Source organism: Malaclemys terrapin, chromosome 5 (genome assembly GCF_027887155.1).
Source record: "Malaclemys terrapin pileata isolate rMalTer1 chromosome 5, rMalTer1.hap1, whole genome shotgun sequence".
In the NCBI taxonomy this organism is placed as follows: domain Eukaryota; kingdom Metazoa; phylum Chordata; order Testudines; family Emydidae; genus Malaclemys; species Malaclemys terrapin.
In genome coordinates this window covers 31,203,220-31,223,889 of record NC_071509.1, presented here as the reverse complement: position 1 = coordinate 31,223,889, position 20,670 = coordinate 31,203,220, and the positions used below count along the sequence as shown (strand labels likewise).

General features: G+C 40.2%; 1 long non-coding RNA gene across 1 annotated transcript in view; it reads right to left on the bottom strand.

Moving 5' to 3' along the window:
* LOC128838753 (uncharacterized) overlaps positions 1-5,801 on the bottom strand; it is a 59,986-nt gene extending 54,185 nt beyond the window's left edge. The window contains exon 1 of the long non-coding RNA XR_008445260.1: positions 5,615-5,801. This is a non-coding gene — a long non-coding RNA (uncharacterized LOC128838753). The remainder of the gene's footprint in view (positions 1-5,614) is intronic.
* Positions 5,802-20,670: the final 14,869 nt, after the last annotated feature.

Sequence of the window (20,670 nt, the reverse complement as noted above, 5' to 3'; positions counted from 1 at the left end):
TGCTATGCTGAGCAGGCATGGCTTACATGGATATACACACGAGACAAGAGCTTACAATCTGAATGGAAATCACTGGGGAATTCTGCTCAAAAATATGTGGCTTGCTATGGTCCCATGTTTGTCACAAATATGACACACACATAAAAACATATTTTCAATTCTCTCTTCCCCACAAAAATATCTGAGTAAAAGGCAGTTTGGCAAGCCAAAAATGGCCTATTTCCATCCATGAATTTCCTCCCTCTCCCAGTGGGAAATGCTACGTGCAGCCTGGGTCTCAAATAGGTAGCTAAAAAAATTAAGTAGGGGAACATCATACTGTCTGAAACCTGCTTCTGTCCCCTTGAAGAACTCCACTAGACAGCCAGGGAGATGGGAAGGTAGAAGTGGTCTGCGGTGTTTCTGTGGATTCTGGTTTACTTCAGAATGCTGGCTAAAGTGATGCCCAAAATTTCAATTATCTTTATTTACCCTCTCTATTGTTACATTTTGCTGCATGAGATTGTGGCGGCGTTGTTTTAAGTGCCAACAGTTCATATAAATATTGGCCCCTTCCACAGGAAGAACCAGGTACTTGAGGTAAAATGTAGTTGTTAAAGATACTCATGAGACAAATGGAAATTTTAAGAATGATCATTGTACCTGTATTCAGTGTGCCTAAAGAGCACATTTTATGTTCTGGTTACATAGTCATCCTTGTGAAGATCAAAGGAGGACTCATTTAGAAATATCACGTGCATATGCTTTATATAGTCATGTTCCTCAATGGCAACTTTAAATTCTATCTCCTCTATTGTCTTTTGTAAAGGTACATGACGTTATGACTTTGCTGTCAGTGCAGCTTGTATTGTTTTGGTGAAATGCAGTTGATGCCTAACATGCATTTACAGACCTTTCAAAGAATGTTATAGTTGCATTTTTTCTTCCTTGTTGTTTTAGAAGATATGTGATTCCGTCTATCACTGCTGCAACTTGTGATGTGGTAGTACAATGAAATATGAGGCCAGTGCAACTAAATACCTTCTTTTGTTATGTTGTGTGAAGGATATGCTACTTCTTTGATATTAGTGCGCTAATAATGTTTTAGATATATAAAAATAAAGTCAATGATCACTGTTCCTTGTCTGAGCAAGTAGTGCCAGACTGCTCTTCTAGCCTAAATAAGCAGTCTTGTGAGGTCTGTGGAAGAAAACCGTTTGGAAAAAATAACCAAACATATCCTCTTTGTATGCACAAGTTATTAGACAGCACACGTGAATGAAGAAGTCTTCACCCATTCCATAGCTCAGGGTGGCCAAACTTATAGGTCCTCTGAGCCGCATATGACAATCTTCAGAAGTTTGAGAGCCAGGGTGTGCCTGATGGGGCTTCAGCCCCGTGGGGCACACCTGCTGGGGCTTGGGGCTTCAGCCCTCTGGGTAGAGGGGTCTGGGGCTTCAGCCCCACTCCTGCTGACGCCCTGAGCCCCGTCAGGCACGGCTCGCTGGGGTGAAGCCCCAAAACCCCCCTTGCCAGTGGACAGAAGCCAGAGGAGACACATGGGGGTGCATATGCGGTGACATACCCCCCAGATTTTTGCCAGGGTTTGCTGGCCCCACTCAGTCACATGATGTTGCAGGGCCCCCTCCCTGCACAGCAGCTGCTGGAGCCGGCAAGCTGAGAGATGCAGCTCTGGGGAGAGGCTGCAGCAAGCTGCAGGGAGAACCCTCCTTTTGTGGCTGCCTCTCCCCACAGAGCTAACACCTGGGAGCTTTAATATGGGGCCACTGAGGGTAAGAGCAGGGATACGCCTACGGGGGCATGACTCAAACTGTTGGGGGGGGGCGAACCCTTACATTGTTTCCCCCAACTCTCAGCAGGCATCTGTTGTCTCTGGCAGAAGCCTCTAGCCCCACCACCCCACTGCCGGGCAGAAGCCCCAAGTTCCCTCCTCCCCCCTACCCCAGTCTGTTAGACAGAGAATGTGGGGTGGGGGTGGGGGAGGTTCCATGAGCCACACTTCAGCTGTAAAAGAGCTGCATGCAGATCATGAGCTGCAGTTTGACCAACGTTGCCATAGCTGTTCAGTTCACTGCACCCTTTGGTTATCTAACAGGTGGTACATAGACGCATGATGGGGACAAGTGAACTGGTTTGGATAAAATAGGAAGCCCCCTCATCTTTCAGCCGGAACTCAGATCAAATACAAACTGAAAATTATTTGAGATTGGGAAAAAATGTAGTTAACACTCTATCCTTTATCCATTGGCATTATTTTGAATTTTGACATGTCCCTGGGCTTCCTAATTCCATCTGGGACCAGAAAGTGAACTAGGAGTAATCTTGTGAGTAAAGGAATGGTTGGTCTGTCCTGATTTCCAGCCCATGGATTAGAGCTGAGAGAACTAATTGGTAATTTTATACATATATTTGTTCCTGTTCATGAATTATCTTCAAGCAGCTTGCAAACATCACAAATTAATTCATTGTTCAAAATTATCTGGTGAATAATATTTTGGTCCATAGAGCTCAAGCTGGTCCTATGCAAACACTGGGTGTTAGAAATTTAAAAGATTTTTGGTTTGACCAGAAACAGATCACGTAGTATTGTTCCTATTTTCTGATTGCAGGACTGTAACTCTTAGAATCAGTTTACTCAAATTTGAAATTGCTATCCGGGAATATTACCCAATATTATCTTGCAATTTGCTGTAGCTTTGAATACTTCTGCTAGTGCACATGTTGCTATAACATTTTGGATGGTGAAAACGATGGAGCATGAAAACAGCCGAGTAAAATTCAAAATGTTTGAGTGAATATTCACAAATGTCCCCTTACTCCCCAAGTATTTGCTTAGCTCTACTTTGGATAAACAGCCAATGAAACTGATCCCAAACGGAATCTTTCGAGATTTTCACAGACAAAATGAAGTACACTTTACACTTCACAACCATGTCAATGCAAAATATCTCTATATTCATGTTCTGGTAACCTATATATTTCCCAAATGGAACATTCTGAAGTAAAACTATCCAACAGATATAAAAGCAATGTTATAAAATAGCCATAAATTAAAAAGAATCAAGATAAATACCAGATAAATTCTTGATTTGATCATGAAGAGCACAGCAATAAAAGGTAACAGAGAGGCCCAAATTCTGCCCTTGGCTATTGCACTTGAAACTACTGTTGACTTTGAGAGTTGTACAGTTTGTGCCTACATAAGAGTAGAATTATCCTCGATCCGACTGGAGAATAAAATCATACCTAACCTGTAGCTGGTATCCTGTCTTAATTTAGGCATTGTAGCCAGAATAGTTAGCATCTGAAATTTAACCATTGTATCTGGACTAATTGGTATACATAAAAATATTATACCCAGATAATCTTTCTCCTTCTGTTGACTGGAGTGTTTTTGTTTTACTGTTAGATGGTAAAAGTCCTTGGTGAGTAGTACAGCAGGCTAGTGTATTAGACACACTAATATATTCAAGTGGGATTTAGCATAAAATGTGGTGTGCTACATACACTGTATAATAGCTTTCCTTCAAAGTCAACATTTGCCACATTACCACACACAGTAGAAATGGAGATGAAGATGACATGGTATTTCTCTACATTTAATATAGTGGGGAAATAGGGATAACTCATGCCTCTGCTTGGTAACTGGCAAATATTTTTCTTAATGGCATTGCTATATACCTAAGAACAGGAAACATTTAATTCTGATAACATAATGAATATAACATGTGGCATTGCAATGTAACCATCCCCTTTATTCTCAATGTTGTATGCACATACACAACAGCAGATTTTTTTAGAGCATGACATTTTGAAAATTCCAGTAGATTCCTAGTGAAAAAGTGCATGTTGTACATTTATATAAACTACAGTACAACACACCTATTTGTACTGATAAATACACATGTAAACAAACTACTAGAGAAGTTCTAATGGCTATGCCTCATTTGCCTGCATACTTCTGAGCATTAAAGAGAATTCAGCTTAATTTTCTCACAGCCTCTATTTTAATCTCTGTCCCAGTTTTCCAAAGCCCATCTCTGCTTATGTAAATGTAACATGATCTGAGCTGCATGGGATAATCTTGATGGGAGAATAGTTTATATCATTTTAAATGAGTGAGATGCTTTGTGACATTCTTGTTTAAGTGGCATGAAAATCTGAAGTTAAGTGCTGTGTAAACGAGGGCAGAATAGAGCCCTTTGTATTTCATTTCTAACCTGTTACAGGATCATCTAGAGCTATCACCACATAAATCCCCTGAGGCTGTGCATCTCCAAGTCTCACTCTTACTATGCTGTTCCCTGATCACAATGGAAATCCACTCAATTGAGATTGAATCTCAGGGAAGTCTCACCAATACTCTTTCTAAATCTGAAACATCATCTCCTTATGGCCCCTTTTTACATACACTATGGTTTTCTGACAGTATTTCTGCTGAAACACCACAGAGTCTGTTTTTATGTGTGTGCTAGAGAATTTAACAGGTTTCAGAGTAGCAGCCGTGTTAGTCTAAGGGGAGACAGGAGCATCTAGTAATCAGACTAGGGAACAGTTAGCTGGGACTCCAGAGTTAGAGTATATTCCCAGCTCTGTCTGTCACTGATTCATTGTGTGACCTCAGGCAAATCGTAACCTCTCTCTGCCTGTTTACTCATCTACAAAATTGGTAAAGTTTGTAAACATTTTCACATTGTGAGATCTCAAGTGCAAGGCACTATACAGCCCCAAACTGAAATACACTATTGTTTGTATAGGCGCCTCCTAACTCAGAATGAATTCTTATGCCAAACTAAAAAAAAAATTGCAAGCTGCTTGCAAAGAGAGAGAGACTCCTACAAACTAGAATTTTAAAGTTAAAAAAAAAAGGGAAGCAGTAAACTGTAGTACTATTCTTCAGTGTGTAATCTGCACACTGAAATGTAAATAGGGGGTCAGGCTCTCCTATGGCCATGTGACCCTCTCAGCAGGAAAAGGGGAAGGGGGCGCGGAGGGAGGAGGGGAAGGGGGCGCGGAGGGAGGGAATGCATAGAGACATGTACAAGGATATTCATGAGCTGGGAACTTCTGCAGCAAAAATAGCTTTCCTGCACAGTCAATGGTGCATAGCATTCTGTTTAAAAACCCTTATTAAATTAAGAGGAGCTCTCTGCAGCCACCAGGCTTTGCTGCTGTGTTTGTACTTCCATAATGTTGTTGAGAATACTGGAACTTAATATCAACATGAAGGTTTAGAAAAATCCAATAACATTCAGATACTACTTGATTGCTGAAGGAGCAGAGATATGGAACATGAAAACTTAGTATGTCTCACCTGAGGAAGTACCAGCTCTTCTGCTTCTCTTTGTTCATTTTATAAAAATGTCTCTCATGCATTCTTTTGTCACCACAAGACAGAGGGATTGGCAGCCAGGCACTCCTCAGTATGTTAATTACCTAAGCTTTCCTGATGGTAAAAATCAGTAGACTTCCTTGGCTTTTCCCTCTTTTTTTTTCCTTCTCAGATCAGAATACAAGTCCATCCCACCTACTGTAGTAATATTATCAGTCTGTGTATTAATACAATGTATTTGTTCATTCATAAACATATTCATTTCATCACTGCTGTACTCACCTTACTCCTGAATGTCTCTGAATGGATTTTGTGCCGTTAAAGCAACATTTTTGCTTTGCAGAATTCCTGTGACATGACAAAAACCCTATTTATTTAAACCCTAATGTGGTACAATGCCTTCCATCCCAAATATCAACTCTTATATAACCTTGAGATGGCCATTCATTCTTTCCCTGGAGAAGTTCGGGAAAAAAGGCACAGTGCCCCTCTAAATCACAAATGAAATAAGTTTGTTGGCTTGAATAGTATTTCTCCTTGCAACCCCCCACACATTTCAATGCATTCCATTAGTCATTGTTCAAATGAGGCTGCTCTCTGACCCCGGGGGAGAGGAGGAGGGAGCTTGGGGTTTAAACGCATTTGCTGATCAGTACATAGAGGGACATTGTTCTTCATTTTTTGCATGTCCTGTTTTCGGCGGGGGGAAGGGGGAAGGAGGGAGGGACAAACAAACCTAGTTTCCAGTACCACAATGTTTCAGTATTTGGGCACACTGTATGTTTGATGCAGCTAATTTAAATAAATGATTTTCACATATAAGCAATTAAACCTATAATTAGCACTGTTTGACTGAACTAATCTGCTAATATCCTAACACACACTTATTTTTGCAGACATTTTTAAAGGGAGAGAATAAATATTTCAGAGGAATTGCAAGTAATGCAATATTAAAACATAATGTATTTTAATTTCCATGAATCAAAGCAGCAACAACAAGAAGATAAAGCCCTATTTAGACCAATATTTTTCTTTCAGCTTTGCAGGGAATGTGAAATTATGCATACTCCCGTCCTCTGAATTAAAAGAAAAAGTCTGCAATAACCAAAAGCACCAAATCTTTTTAAAGTAAATGTTAAGCTTTTACACTACTGTGTTTTTAAAAATACCCCAAAGCCCTTTTATGAGATCTATTAGCTCACTGTATTTTGAAACGTGGACACACATCTAATCCAGTGGTAGTAGAAGTGACTGAGTTATACCCCAAGAGTTTGCCTCTTACTGGCTGAATTTTAGCCCGTCTGCACAAGATAGAAATTTATTAGGAGAAAATTATTCTGGTGTCCGCTGACAACAACATTCCTGATAAAAATCTTGTTCTGAGAGCAGTCTAACAAGCTACAGTACATTTGTTGGCTGTTTTTGTTCCTTGGACTCATCTTTTAATTTTAGCTCTGTTGTTTTACTGCTGTATATTTACATTTAGAGCCAGACATGATTTGGGAGGGATGGGGAGTGGGGAAGGTGGGAGGGGAAAAGAGGATAAAGTTTAAGTGACAGCCTCTTTTTTTCTGCATTTAAAATCCAGAGGGAAAAATCCTCATCGTATTTTTGTGTCAAAAGCTGGAACTGGTCAATTACCTGTTTGTGCCACATTGAAATCTGTGTTCATAGGAGTCCCTCAGAACAAAAAACATGTAATTTTGTTAGATTTTGATACATCTGTTTATCAGCTCTGAAATCAGTAGATTTTACAGCCCTACTTAGGGAACATGGGAATAACATCATATTGGTGTTTTATCATTTTGTTTCTCAAACTATATTCAATTTGTTTCTAGAACAGACAATGTAACCTAGCCTGGCAGCCCTCAGGCCATTCAGTTCTATTGGGGGCCCACACCAGTCCCTTTACACAACTCTCTGGGAAGAGGATTCACAACTTACTTCCCTCTGACCAAGTGCCCAAGCAGGTTACCCACTCCTAATTCCACCTCATTTAAGGCTGGGAGTCAGGTTCCTTCTTTCCAAGGTTTCCCAACTATTTTTTCCACAGGATCCCTTATTCAGTTTCTTGAATGCTCAAAGAAAGAATCACTTTTTTTTTTTTAAGTGCTTGAAGCTGCTTTCTGTGGCAGCCCCAAATTTTGTTGTTGCAGAAGTTGGAAGATGTGTATGAATGAGGGAGAGGGTTGGAGGAGAAAAGAAGATGATATTGTGGTGAAGGTAATACACTGAGACGTAGGAGACCTGGAACTTGGTTCTCTCCCTGTCTCTGCTGCACATGTCCTACGTGATGTTTCTCAAAAGGGTGATTATTAACCGTGTATCCTCATTTTCTGGGTGCCCAACTTCAGACACCTGGGGCCTGATTTTTAGAAGTGTTGAACATTCTCACTGCAGCTGAAATCTATGGGGGCTGCAGATACTCAACATCTCTGAAAAATCAGGCCCTAAGTATCTCATATTGGTGAAAACTTGCAAATTTTAGCCTTAATCTCCCTGAGCCTCAGTTCCCCATTAGTAAAATGGGGATAATTATACTTTGGTACCTCAGCACGGACTTGTAAGGGTTTTTTTGTGGGGTCTAGATGCTATGTTGATGAGCTCACTAGAACAATCTATGAGGAAATTGGTAATTCTGTATCCAGTGTGGGGTTTGGTTGATGTTTAGTGAATAAGGCATAACAAGGCTAGTATGTCTCAAAAATTGGCCGAGAGATTCCCAATTATGCATGTCCCCTCCTGAGCACCTGCTTCTACTTCCAGTCATCAGTGGGAGGGTGGGAGAGTCACTCTTAGCCACATATACATAGTGAGACTGCTAGGTATTGCTTTAAAATTCTAAACCACAGAAACGCGAGGAGTCTTTCAGAACTCAAACCATGTAAGTCCTGCCCTAGGGCATATAGCTCTCACAGCCACAAAGCTATGGCTAGAACAGTGCTATATATACAGTCACTTGAGTGAAATCTCTATGTCCATTGTCAGGTTGGGGACCATGCTTTAGGTCAGGGGTTCTCAAAATGGGGGTTGTGACCCCTCAGGGGGTCCTGAGCAGTCAGACTCCACCCCCAAACCCCGCTTTGCCTCCAGCATTTATAATAACGTTAAATATAAAAACTGTTTTTAATTTATAAAGGGGACACACTCAGAGGCTTGCAATGTAAAAGGGGTCATCAGTTCAAAAGTTTGAGAACCACTGATCTAGGTGGAGTCTTTATGGTCAGGGAGCATATTATGTGGAAGGCAGAGGGAAAACTGAAGGACCCTAATAACTATCTTTTTAATGTAGTTTTTGTATGTAATTATATACATATAATATCAAATAATGGTTGTATTGATTGTGTATATATTCCAACAAACAAATCTTTGGTAACCATTAAGGTTGCTTAGGTGAAAAACCTCCTAATGCAATCTCTTAAAAGTCTAGAAATATCCAATTAAAGTAGATTTCTTTAACGTACCTATTTCCCACAAATCACATTAACTATCATTCTGTCAAAACTACTGTGTGAAAATCTGACCTGGGTCAGCAAAAATTATCCTTGTCATAAATTTTCTACTTAGTGTCCTGTTTGGTCCAGAAATTCTAAATTCTACTTTAAAGAAATGGTATTTTCAAAACTATATTGTTGTTGTTCCTATTAATTAATTCCATTGGAGAGCTGAAAACCATTAACAGCTATATTTTGGGGTGGGTATGTTGTATACCACAGTTTGATTTTGATAATTACATTTCAGTACTGTCAGCATGCTTCAGTATATTTCATTGCACTGTATCGACACAAATAAAAACAGAATGAAAATATTTAATTCTGAAGAGTTCACAGGCAAATTGAATAAGTAACTTTAATTGCCTAACTTTTTGACTTTGATTTTTTGAAGGTAGGTGTTTTATATGTAATATAGGTTATAATTAGATTTTAAAGGCCTACGCTAATACCTTCAGAACCTGAAGACAGAAAAGAACAGAGAGAGAGGGAGAGGCAAGATAGCCAACCAGAAGCCTGTAAGCACAGCATGACCCTGGAAAAAGCTAGAGAGAGAGCGCTTTTGGGTCTGGTGTTGGATAAAGAGGTTTGCAGGCTGTAAGGTAAGAAAATGCTCCTTTTGTTCCCAATTCCTTCTGCATTCAGAGAGACAGGACTTTGTATGTTCATTGTACATAAACAAGATTCCATCACAGAAAATGCCTGGCTCCATCAATTTCTACTTCCAACTGGAACATCCCAAGGTCCCGAACTTGACTAGCCACTCAGGTTGAAAAGAAACAACAATGTAATAGAACCAACATTTTTTTAAAAATGGGTGCTTAAAGTTAAGTTCCTAAATCTATATTTAGACATGTGTATAAGAGGCCTGATTTTGAAAGGTGTTTAGCACTCAGAGCTGAATAAATACAGGCTGTTGTCTGTAGGATCCCTGCCTGATTTGCTGTAGCGGTTGGGAAAATAAAAGTACTTAGTTTCAAAATTGTAAAAATGAACAAAATGTGTGACTTTTAGATACTATGCATGTAAAATGGCAACAGTATATACAGTATGTCTGCATCACGCAGCATGGCAGTTGTTCTTCTAGTTATTAGCTAGAGAAGCTCCTAGCAAACACAAACTGCACTGTACGATTTTTCCTTTTTGGTTTCATATAACATATTGACCTCTGCAACCTAAATAAATCCAAACACTTCAGCATGACCATAGAAGCCACCCTCTGCAGACATTTGCCCTGCAGTGGATTGGAGACAGCTGATACAGAGGGATATGGAATCAGAAGAAATTGATATTGGGAGCTAAATTTGCGTCCATATCCTCAGATTGCATAGTTTACAAATGTAATGGCATTGTGACCTTAGCCACTGGCATGTAAACTGGGGTTGATTTGCAACAGTCAGCTGAAAAATGCTTTAGGCCCCTGAGTTATTATAGCTTTTTAAATTTATCCAATATAATGTGCTTTTATTGATTTGATGCTGAAATTACCATTTGAGTTTGGTGTTCATTGTAAACCCTGGTTTTCAGCAACGAGAAGGAAACCTGAAAAGGCTGGACTGTGGATTCTGGGAACCATTCAAAACTTTGGATGCTTGTTTGAAGCTCATTAGAACTTTTTGGAATCTCATTCTGCATATTAGTTCTGGGAATTTCTTGAAAACAGGTTTTTTTGTGTGACTTCTGCAGCTTCCAATTCTGGTCCAAGACAGAGGTCAGAGCTAAAGTTTAAAATCTGAGTTTCAACATTTCAGAACCTGGGCATAGGTGGAGCTTGATTCAAGGTCTGTTCCAAAAATGGGGGAAGGTTCAAGGATGGGCTGACTCTAATTTTATCTCCATCAATTCACCCAGCCCTATTATTCAGTAGCAGTGGAGTTTCATATCCTATTTGACTGAAATGTGATGTTACAATTGCTAGAGTAAATATGTATTTGAATGAAAAATGACTTAAATCTAAATGGTCAGATTTTGATCCAGGTTTCCCTAGGAATTCTCTGACTTCAACAACCTTATTCTAGACTTATACATGTGAATCCGATATCAAAATTTGGTCCAAAAGTGTTTGTATAGTGATGCTTTAATAGAAAATAGCAATAATATATCCTAAAATTTGTCTTCCCTTTTCCCTCTGCCAAAATAAATAAATCTCTCTCCCCCCCTGCCCCAAAGCATAAAGCCTTTTTGGCTGTCTGGATTAATTTAAATATAATACCCCCATCACTGATCTCATGTCTCTCCCACTCTGCTGGTTTCCAACAGGCTCCCCTTTACCTTTGCTGATCTCTCACAAAATCCTTGGCAGAGCATCAGCAGCTCTGATCATTTCCTCTGGGCTGGTTGCCATTGCCATATTTTATATACTTCAGGGTTTCCATGGGGTTGCAGATGCACAATGCGTCATTGGAGTGTTATGACCAAACAAGGCTTGAGCACTGCAGCTTACCCAGCATTTTGCCAGACTTGCTGTGAGACCTCTCATGGGTTCGGGGTGGGGAGAGATAAGCAAAGGTTTGTGGTAGGTTGGGGAAGAGTGCTGGAAGCAAAACAGACCTTGGGTGGGGGAAAGAACAAAGTATTGTATACGGGGGGAAATACACAGGGTGGCAGGGGAGGGATTAGTGATTGCATTGGAAAATATCTAAAATAGAAAGAGATAAGAATGCAATTGATTTGGTTCGGGATGTGATGTATCAGGTAAGGAACAGATTATAGCTGGAGAGAGAGGAAGAAAGGTGAGGGATGGATAGAGCAGAGGGTGAGGAGAAGGCTATAGTTGGAGTGGGAGAAAGACAGGGTAGAGAGAGGTTGTAGAGAGGGTTGATGGTGAGGAGGAGATTTTACATAGGATAAAGTGAAATAAGCATCTGTTCTTGTAGAGGTTTAACTGAACTGGACTGTATCTCAAACCTTTTGGGAACAGTCCTCCCCTAGTTACAATGCCATTACTATGTGAGATTATGATGCAAAAGCAATGTACTACAAGTCTCAGTGAGCCCATTACTATGCTTCTATGATGTTATGATATGAAAAGGGAAAATTATTTCAGTACAGTATTTCTATGGTTGTTCCTCTGTGATGTTGACAGTGGGTCATGTTACATTATATGTATGACATACATTCCCAATCCCACACAAAAATAATTCATTAATTTAGATTTAAGGTTGCTAGACTGCATACTGTAAAAAGCTAAGAATCAGCTAGTTAAGTCACACAGCACCCTCTCTATGTTCCATACATTAGTCCCATCCTCAGGCTCAATTAACCCCTCCTTTAATTACCTATAGTGATATCTCAATGAACACAGTCATGGGAAGAATGGTTGTGAGGGAGGGATGGGGCTAATGGACAGAGAATGCAAGTGGAATGGTGGAGGAGAAAGTCTTTGTTATCCACCTCCAAGCTGTCCAAGGCTAAGTGGGAGGTCCTAGCCTTCTGCAGCAGAAGTTCATGTCTGATGGACCTGCTCATGGCTTTACCTTTAGTCCAGTGGCTCTCAACCTTTCCAGATGACTGTACCCCATTCAGGAGTCTGATTTGTCTTGTGTACCCCTAAGTTTCACCTCTCTTAAAAAATACTTCCTTCCAAAATCAGACATAAAAATACAAAAGTGTCACAGCACACTATTACTGAAAAATTGCTTACTTTCTCATTTTTACCATACAATTATAAAATAAATCAATTGGAATATAAATATTGTACTTACATTTCAGTGTATAGTACATAGAGCAGTATAAACAATCATTGTTGGTATGACATTTTAGTTTATACTGACTTGGCCAGTGCTTTTTATGTAGTCTGTTGTAAAACTAGGCAGATCTCTGGATGAGTTGATGTACCCCTTGAAAGATCTCTGCATACCCCCAGGGGTACACATACCCTGGGTTGAGAACCACTGCTCTAGGGGACCACAGGAAGTTCACTAGAGGGAGTCTGGCTTTAGCTCTGCCTCTCAGAACTGCAAACAGTATTTCCAGCCACAAACATTTGAAGATAGTGAGTCAGACCCCCCAAAATCATGAGATTTAAAAAGGAAGTGGATTCTTTATATTTTCCTTCTGACTTTTGGGTGCACTTAAGTGACTTTTTTCAAGCTTTTCTATGAGGGTTAGAAATGTTTTTTTGTTTTGTTTTGTTTTTAAAAGAAAGCTGAGAGTCTAATATAATCACATGATTCTGTGGGCTGGGGCTTTAAGGAAAAACATCAAATAGTGCAAGACTCATGATAAAATTGCAACAGCTAGCAACTCCTCTCCATTCTTCTTGCCTCTTGTTAGTGATAGAGATGGTGAGAGGGAGGGGATGGGGATGTAGAGATTTCCAGCTGAAAATACCTCAGGAGCAGAAGTATGAGCTTTAAGTTATGGGTGCCTGACAACTTGGGCTCCCCCTCCCCTTCCTGCCCTTTGAACACTTTTTGTTATTAGGGGCTATAAGGGTCATAGGAGCAGGGAGAGTTGTTATGGGAGATACAAACACCTATACAAGCTGTCTGCTGTAGCCTTGGAAAAGCAGTTCCATAAGTTTTCCTGCTGTCTCCATTCATCTGAATGAGGGAATTACTGTGAGCTTTAATTTTAATATTTCAAAAGTAGCCACTGTTTGAGATTTTGTCAGGGTGTGTAGGAGGTTTGGAGTCTCTGAGGACCAGGGTTGTTTAGCTGGGGGGAGCAGCCAATAAATAAAATTAAAAATGAAAGATTGGTCCAGGCAAGATTTTTATAAGGGAACATTAAAAAATGTTTCCTCTGTAAAAGTTAGTAAATATGGAGACTAAATGTGGGATTAAAAAGCCTAAACAAAAACACTTTGATTTTCAACAGGACTTGTGTTCCTGAGTCACTTACGCACTTAGAAATCCTATCCTAAATTCACTTAATCGAAGTGTGAAATGGGAGGATTTTGGTCCTGCTGTAAGGGCAAGTCTCAATACAACTTTAATTGTGGACATACCATTACCTCCTCTGTTCTAGCTGCTGTATAGCATATATTTATATAATGATGTCTAAATATATATCTATATAAAAGAAAAACACCATAAACTATAGGAAAAAAGTGAAGGTTGTACTGAAGAATATTTGTTGCTTATTCTGTTAATGTAAAATTGCATTCTGTTTTTTTAATTATTATTAATAAATTTTGTAACTGGTTTAAGATCTGTTCCTTGATTCTCCCCCAAAACTTTCCCCTACCTCCCAAACCATTCAAGGTTTAAATTTAAAACTACAGAATAAATCACATTCTTGATTAAAATTGCAGAACTGTAACTCAGCCCTAGAATTAAAGTGTTGCATCGCATATGTTCCTATATCAGGTGGTCTCAGAACAGTGGGAAGTGTTGTGCTGTAGTTTCTAGCTAAGCTACAGAAAGGTTGAGCTATGGGTCCTGCGGCAGCTTTGACGACTACTTTTGCTTTTGTAAGTTAAGACAAAGGCCTTTACTGTTAATGTAATGCCTTTTCATTGTTGTTGTCCCCTCTGCCTTTCTCTTTTTATGGGAGTCACATCTCCGGTCTGGTTTAGTATGATCCACTACTGAAATCTGGGCGATACTTATAAGGACCCTTGCTCTAAAAAGACATGAACGAGGCACTCATCTGTGCCAGTTATCTGGGCACGCTATCACTTCGGAGAGGATGTAACAGAGACACGGCATTGTTTGGATAGAGGTAATTGGAATGTCATTTCCTAGTGTAAGCAAAATATATACCAAATATAATATGCAGCATAGAGAAAATAAGGCTTTATTAGCTATATATTTTGCTTTGAGTCTCTTTTGCTGTGTAAAACATCATCCAAGAAAAGAAGAGATCCATAGGCAGCCTTCTGCCCTTATGAGATGGAACATATCACTCCTGCAACATAATCAGACTCCAAAAGTGAAAAGCCTCGTTATCTCAGTCCTATCTCAGCAGCTGTACAAGATCTTACCAGCACCGATGCAATCTAGCTCATACAGTAAGCTTTCACCATATGCTGAAAGTTGAGCACTGGATGAGGCCTTTAACAGGTAAATAGGCACTGGGGTGGCATGGTGGTAGAATGTAGACAATGGTTTTAGTAATTATTCATTTATTGTGTGATGTTATGATTAATCAATATGTTATATATATTCATTGTATATTAATTAGAGTTAATTTGTAGGATTATTAAAGTATAAGATTGATCAGTATTTAGAGGAACTAAGTATTAGACACGAGTAAGACAAGCTGAAATGCAAGAACTTGTAGGTTGAGGTCTGCAAGACTTTAGCTTAGCTGTCTTAGGCCTTGGAGACAAGAAATGATGACATAAGTGGCTGGAAAACAACCTGATGCCCTAAAATTATGGGAATTAGAGGTTCCAACTGGTAAGACTGTGAAAAATTATCCAGAAGATTAATATTAGATCATAAAAATACTGTAAAGGAGCATCTGTCTCCGACGTGTATCTTAACCACAGGATACAGGTTGTGCGTCAATGCTAATGAGAATAAAGAGAACTTATACAGTCTATAGAAAATTAGGGTCCCTTAAGTATCCAGAGGACAAAGACCAATAAGAGAAAAGAGGATTGACACTTTTGTGGACATGTGCAGAATGTAGGTATAGACAGAATCACATTATAAAAAGGGGATGCCAAGAATGGGAAAATTGAGCTCCCTATGGGAGACTCCAGCAGGAACCATCCCTCTACTGATGATCAAGCCATGAGAGACCCATCAGATCTTAACACTGTTATTACAGATGTGAATATAACTATATTTGTAACTTGTGCATAGGTCTGTGTAGAATTTCTATATGCTTCGGTAATCATAACTTTAGCTGTAACTTTAATAAAACTTGTAAAACAGTGTAGAGTAGACCTTGTACTTGTGAATGTCTGTATGGTCACTACCTTTGGTCTTTGTGTTTCTAGAGTCTCTAATTCTGAAGCAAGTAGCAGAGGTGATTTTCACTTTGTTAACCTTGAAACTGTAGCCACCAGAGCTGAACCCACGGTGGTGTAATACTACATATCAAAATTCTTCTTATCTCACATTTCAACTCCCTTCCCCCTGAATTCCTGTTACTTTTCTGTTATAATCAGGCTGTGCCTTCCCATATTTGGGAAGGATGGGTAGGTGAAAGGATTGCTTAAACTGTGCCTGTGAGTTAGGTTATATCTTTGGTATAAGTGTATGGAGTGAAGTAGATTTTGTTAATTCCTGCTCGGGACTGAGGGAAGCTCAAGAACTTTGCGGCTGAGCTGAGAGATTGCAAGGGGCACACGTTCTAGAAAGCTGCCTATTAAAGTTGAGTGATTATGCCACCTGCATTTTGCTTCTGTGCTTGCTTTAACGTGTTCAGGTTCCCCGTAAGGGAAATTGATGTGCCAGAGTAAACTTGGATTTCCCTGGTCCTTGGTTCTTTGCTGATTTACCTGACTTCCATCTTCCCTGTTTCCTTCGCCTCCTCCACCCCTCTCTGGCTTTTCTGCCAATCTGCCAATATTAAAAACCGCAAAACTTCCCTTTTTGTCTGCTGTTCCAGGCTGTTCACTTCCTCAGCTGCTGGGTGAGGTTGCAGGAGGCCAGTGACTGAAATTCCCTCCTCTCTCTCTTCCCTGCCTGACTGCTCAGCATTCACTACTCTCTGCATGATTCGCCTCAGGGGAGAAGCCAGTGGAACTAAGCAAGTTGAACAGCCATCGAGAAAAGGGTGGAGGAGTCTCAACTGGTTCAGTAACAACAACACCAGTGACATCAACCCGGAACCCAACTTCTTGACCCTGTGCAGTCACGCTCTCAGTAGGTGGAGGGTAGGGTTACCATATTTTGAGTGTCCAAAAAGAGGACACTCCACAGGGCCCCGGCCCTGCCCCCAGCCCCGCCCCCGCCCCAACTCCACCCCTTCCCCAAAGTCCCCGCCCCAACTCCGCCCTCTCCCCTGCTTCCCGCGAACATTTGATTCGGGAAGCCTGAAGCAGGCAGCAGTTAAGCTTGGAGGGGGGGGGGAAGGAGGCGCGACCCAGCACTGCCGGCCCCACACCCCCGGCCCAGCACTGCCGGCCCTGCACCGCCGGGCCTGGCCCGGCCCCACACCCCTGGGCCAGCCCCCGGCCGAGCACCCCCGGCCCAGCACCTCCCTATTTTCCCAGACGTGTTCGGCTTTTTGGGATTTCCCCCCGGACGGGGATTTGAGGCCCAAAAAGCCGGACATGTCCGGGAAAATCCGGACGTATGGTAACCCTAGTGGAGGGTGGGGAGAAAGGAAGCAGAGAGGTCTGTCTTGAGGGAGGGATGGAGCCCAATGCTGGGGAGAGAAGGAGAGAAGAGACAGGTGAGGATGCTGTGAAGGAAGATGCAAAGAGAAGGCGAGAACATTGGAGTAGTTGGAAGAGATGGGGGGTAAGGTGGGGAATGGGGTAGGAGAGGTGCTCCTTAGAACAAGAGAGAGAGCCAGTCCCTGAAGATGCTGAAGTTTGGAGAACAGGCTTGACGGCTACCCTGAGAGTCACAACACAGCAAATGGCTGTGCATGCATACAGTACATATATTAAATATTAGGCTTTTTATCAGTCCAATGTAGGCAGGTTGGCTCTGCAAAAGGGCAAATGTTCTGGGTAAAATGATGATCCCATTGTAGTCAATGGCAAAACTCCCATTAATTTCAATGGGGCCAGCACTTCACCCCGTTTACCCATTCTCCACTCCCTTGCACCATGTGTAGCCACTTACCTTGCATAGTCATCTGCTTTTTATATCCACTTTATTCTCACATTACCCAGGGGCAACCCAACGGGGAATCAGGCCTTCCTGAATATACTGCCCTCCCAGAGTGGAACAACATAGTAAGGTGGCTGCGGTCTTGGTCAGCTCACTAAGAACAGAACTGAGGCTTCCAGAGCTTAAAGCATAAAACTCCACAGCTTGAGCTAAGGATCCATACTGTAGCTGAGAGCTGTAATAGACCCATGTTTTCTGTTCATGTGGCACAGGGGAGGGATGCGTAATGCACACTGAATAGTGGGTTACAACAGCTTCATTGGAGAGGGGAGAACTTAATCTATCGGTATTTTTAGAGGACCCATCATAGTAGCACCTCACTATCATTTGTTCCACTTTGCATCTGTCCCATTTTTCCTCCCCACCCTACTTGCAGTAGTTTCTGCACATGTACAATCTATGTAAACCTGACAGTTTGCCTGTTCAAAAATCTGTAGGCTTGCTGAAAGCTTTCTTCAGTTGAGCATTCATCAATTTGCGTAGCAAAATTTCTACTCCCTTTCTATTATCATATCAACAAAGGCCTTGTCTACATAGGGGAATTTAAAAAATAAATCCCACTGGTGCTATTACTGGTTCACAGGCATTTCTAGTGCAGACATGCCCAACCAGGGCTGGATTAAGGCATAGGAATGGACCTACGGCCCCAACTCTTGAAGTCATGTAATGGTATCAGAATCTCATCTAAGAATATGTTTGTGTGTTTCTAGCAATGATGTATGTGAAAAGAACCCTTGTAATGTGACCGGAATGTAACTGATATAGCTAAGTCTGCCCGAGTCTACAGAAAGCCTGAAACAATAACTTGAGAGGTGTGAGCTACCTCATTCTTTGTAATGCATTGTTAACTCGGACACCCGTTCCTTCATGCAGGCCCCTATTCATTTTTTTCCCTCTTTTACAAAAGTTTCTTGCACTGTTCTAATGGTGAGAGAACATAATCCTTAATAACAGAAAAATCTCATTCATACCAATAGAAATTAAAGTGTACGCTAGACGAGCCAGGCAAACGTTTTGTAACAATTTAGCTATTTTTCTGTTCACAAATGGTTTGTGAATTTTATTGTTTGTGCAATTTATTTTGAATATATTCACTATTTAAAATGATTTAATTTATGCAACTTTCAGCTTCTGGATTATTTATAAACTGTTTGCAAGTAGCTAATCTCACCTGTGTAACCTATCTATTTATAGGGCCCCGGTCACTGTAGTAACTGATGGCAGTATTCAATATTGAAACAGTCAAAATTCAATATTTGAGCTGCACGACTGGCTAGCTACTATAGGTAATGTGGCATTGTTTCTGTTTACAGACTTCTTAGGCTATAAGCAAATTTCCTGTAGCCACGAAACACACTTCATTTTGTGATTGTATGAATGTTCTCGGTAAACTAATTTTGGACCTGTAGCCGAAATTCATTTAATAAAAAATAGGGCTGTCAAGTGATTAAAAAAATTAATTGTGATTAATCGTGTTGTTAAACAATAACAGAATATCATTTATATAAATATTTTTGGATGTTTTCCACATTTTCAAATATATTGATTTCAATTATAACACAGAATACAAAGTGTACAGAGCTAACATTTATTTTGTATTATAAATATTTGCACTGTAAAAATAAAAGAAATAGTATTTTTCAATTAATTTAATACAAGTACTGTAGTGCAATCTCTTTATCATGAAAGTTGAACTTAAAAATGTAAAGTTATGTACAAAAAATAACTGAATTCAAAAATAAAACAATGTAAAAGTTTAGCGCCTACAAGTCCACTCAGTCCTACTGCTTGTTCAGCCAATCACTCAGACAAACACGTCTGTTTACATTTGTAGGCGATAATGCTGCCTGCTTCTTGTTTACAATGTAACCTGAAAGTGAGAACAGGCATTTGCATGGCACTGTTGTAGCTGACATTGTAAGATATTTACGTACCAGATGTGCTAAAGATTCATATGTCCCTTCATGCTTCAACCACTATTCCAGATGACATGCATCCATGCTGATGATGGGTTCTGCTCGAGAACAATCCAAAGCAGTATAGACCGATGCATGTTCATTTTCATCATCTCAGTCAGATGTCATCCAGCTGAAGGTTGAATTTCTTTTTTGGTGGTTCGGATTCTGTAGTTTCCGCATCAGAGTGTTGCTCTTTTAAGACTTCTGAAACCATGCTCTACACCCTGTCCTTCTCAGATTTTGGAAGGCACTTCAGATTCTTAAATCTTGGGACGAGTGCTGTAGCTATCTTTAGAAATCTCACTTTGGTACCTTCTTTGCGTTTTGTCAAATCTGCAGTGAAAGTGTTCTTATAACCAACAACATGCTGGGTCATCATCCAAGAGTGCTATAACATGAAATATATGGCAGAATGCGGGTAAAACACTGAGCAGGAGACACATAATTCTCCTCCAAGGAGTTCAGTCATAAATTTAATTAATGCATTATTTTTTTAATGAGTGTCATCAGCATGGAAGCATGTCCTCTGGAATGGTAGCCAAAGCATGAAGAGGCATACGAATGTTTAGCATATCTGGCACGTAAATACCTTGCAATACTGGCTACAAACGTGCCAGGCGAACGTCGGTTCTCACTTTCAGGTGTTATTGTAAATAGGAAGAGGGAAGCATTATCTCCCGTAAATGTAAACAAACTTGTTTCTCTTAGCAATTGGCTGCATAAGAAGTAGGACTGAGTGGACTTGTAGGCTCTAAAGTTTTACATTGTTTTAGAGTGCAGTTATGTAACAAAAAAATTACATTTGTAAGTTGTGCTTTCACGATAAAGAGATTGCACTATGAGGTGAACTGAAAAACGTTATTTCTTTTATCATTTTTACAGAGCAAATATTTGTAATAAAAATATTATATAAAGTGAGCACTGTACCCTTTATATTCTGTGTTGTAATTGAAAGTGAAATATATTTGAGAATGTAGAAAAACATCCAAAATATTTAATAAATTTCAATTGGTATTCTATTGTTTAACAGTACAATTGGAACTGTGATTAATCACAATTAATTTTTTAAATTGTGATTAATTTTTTTTAGTTAATCGCATGAGTTAACTGTGATTAATTGACAGCCCTAATAAACAACTTTGCCA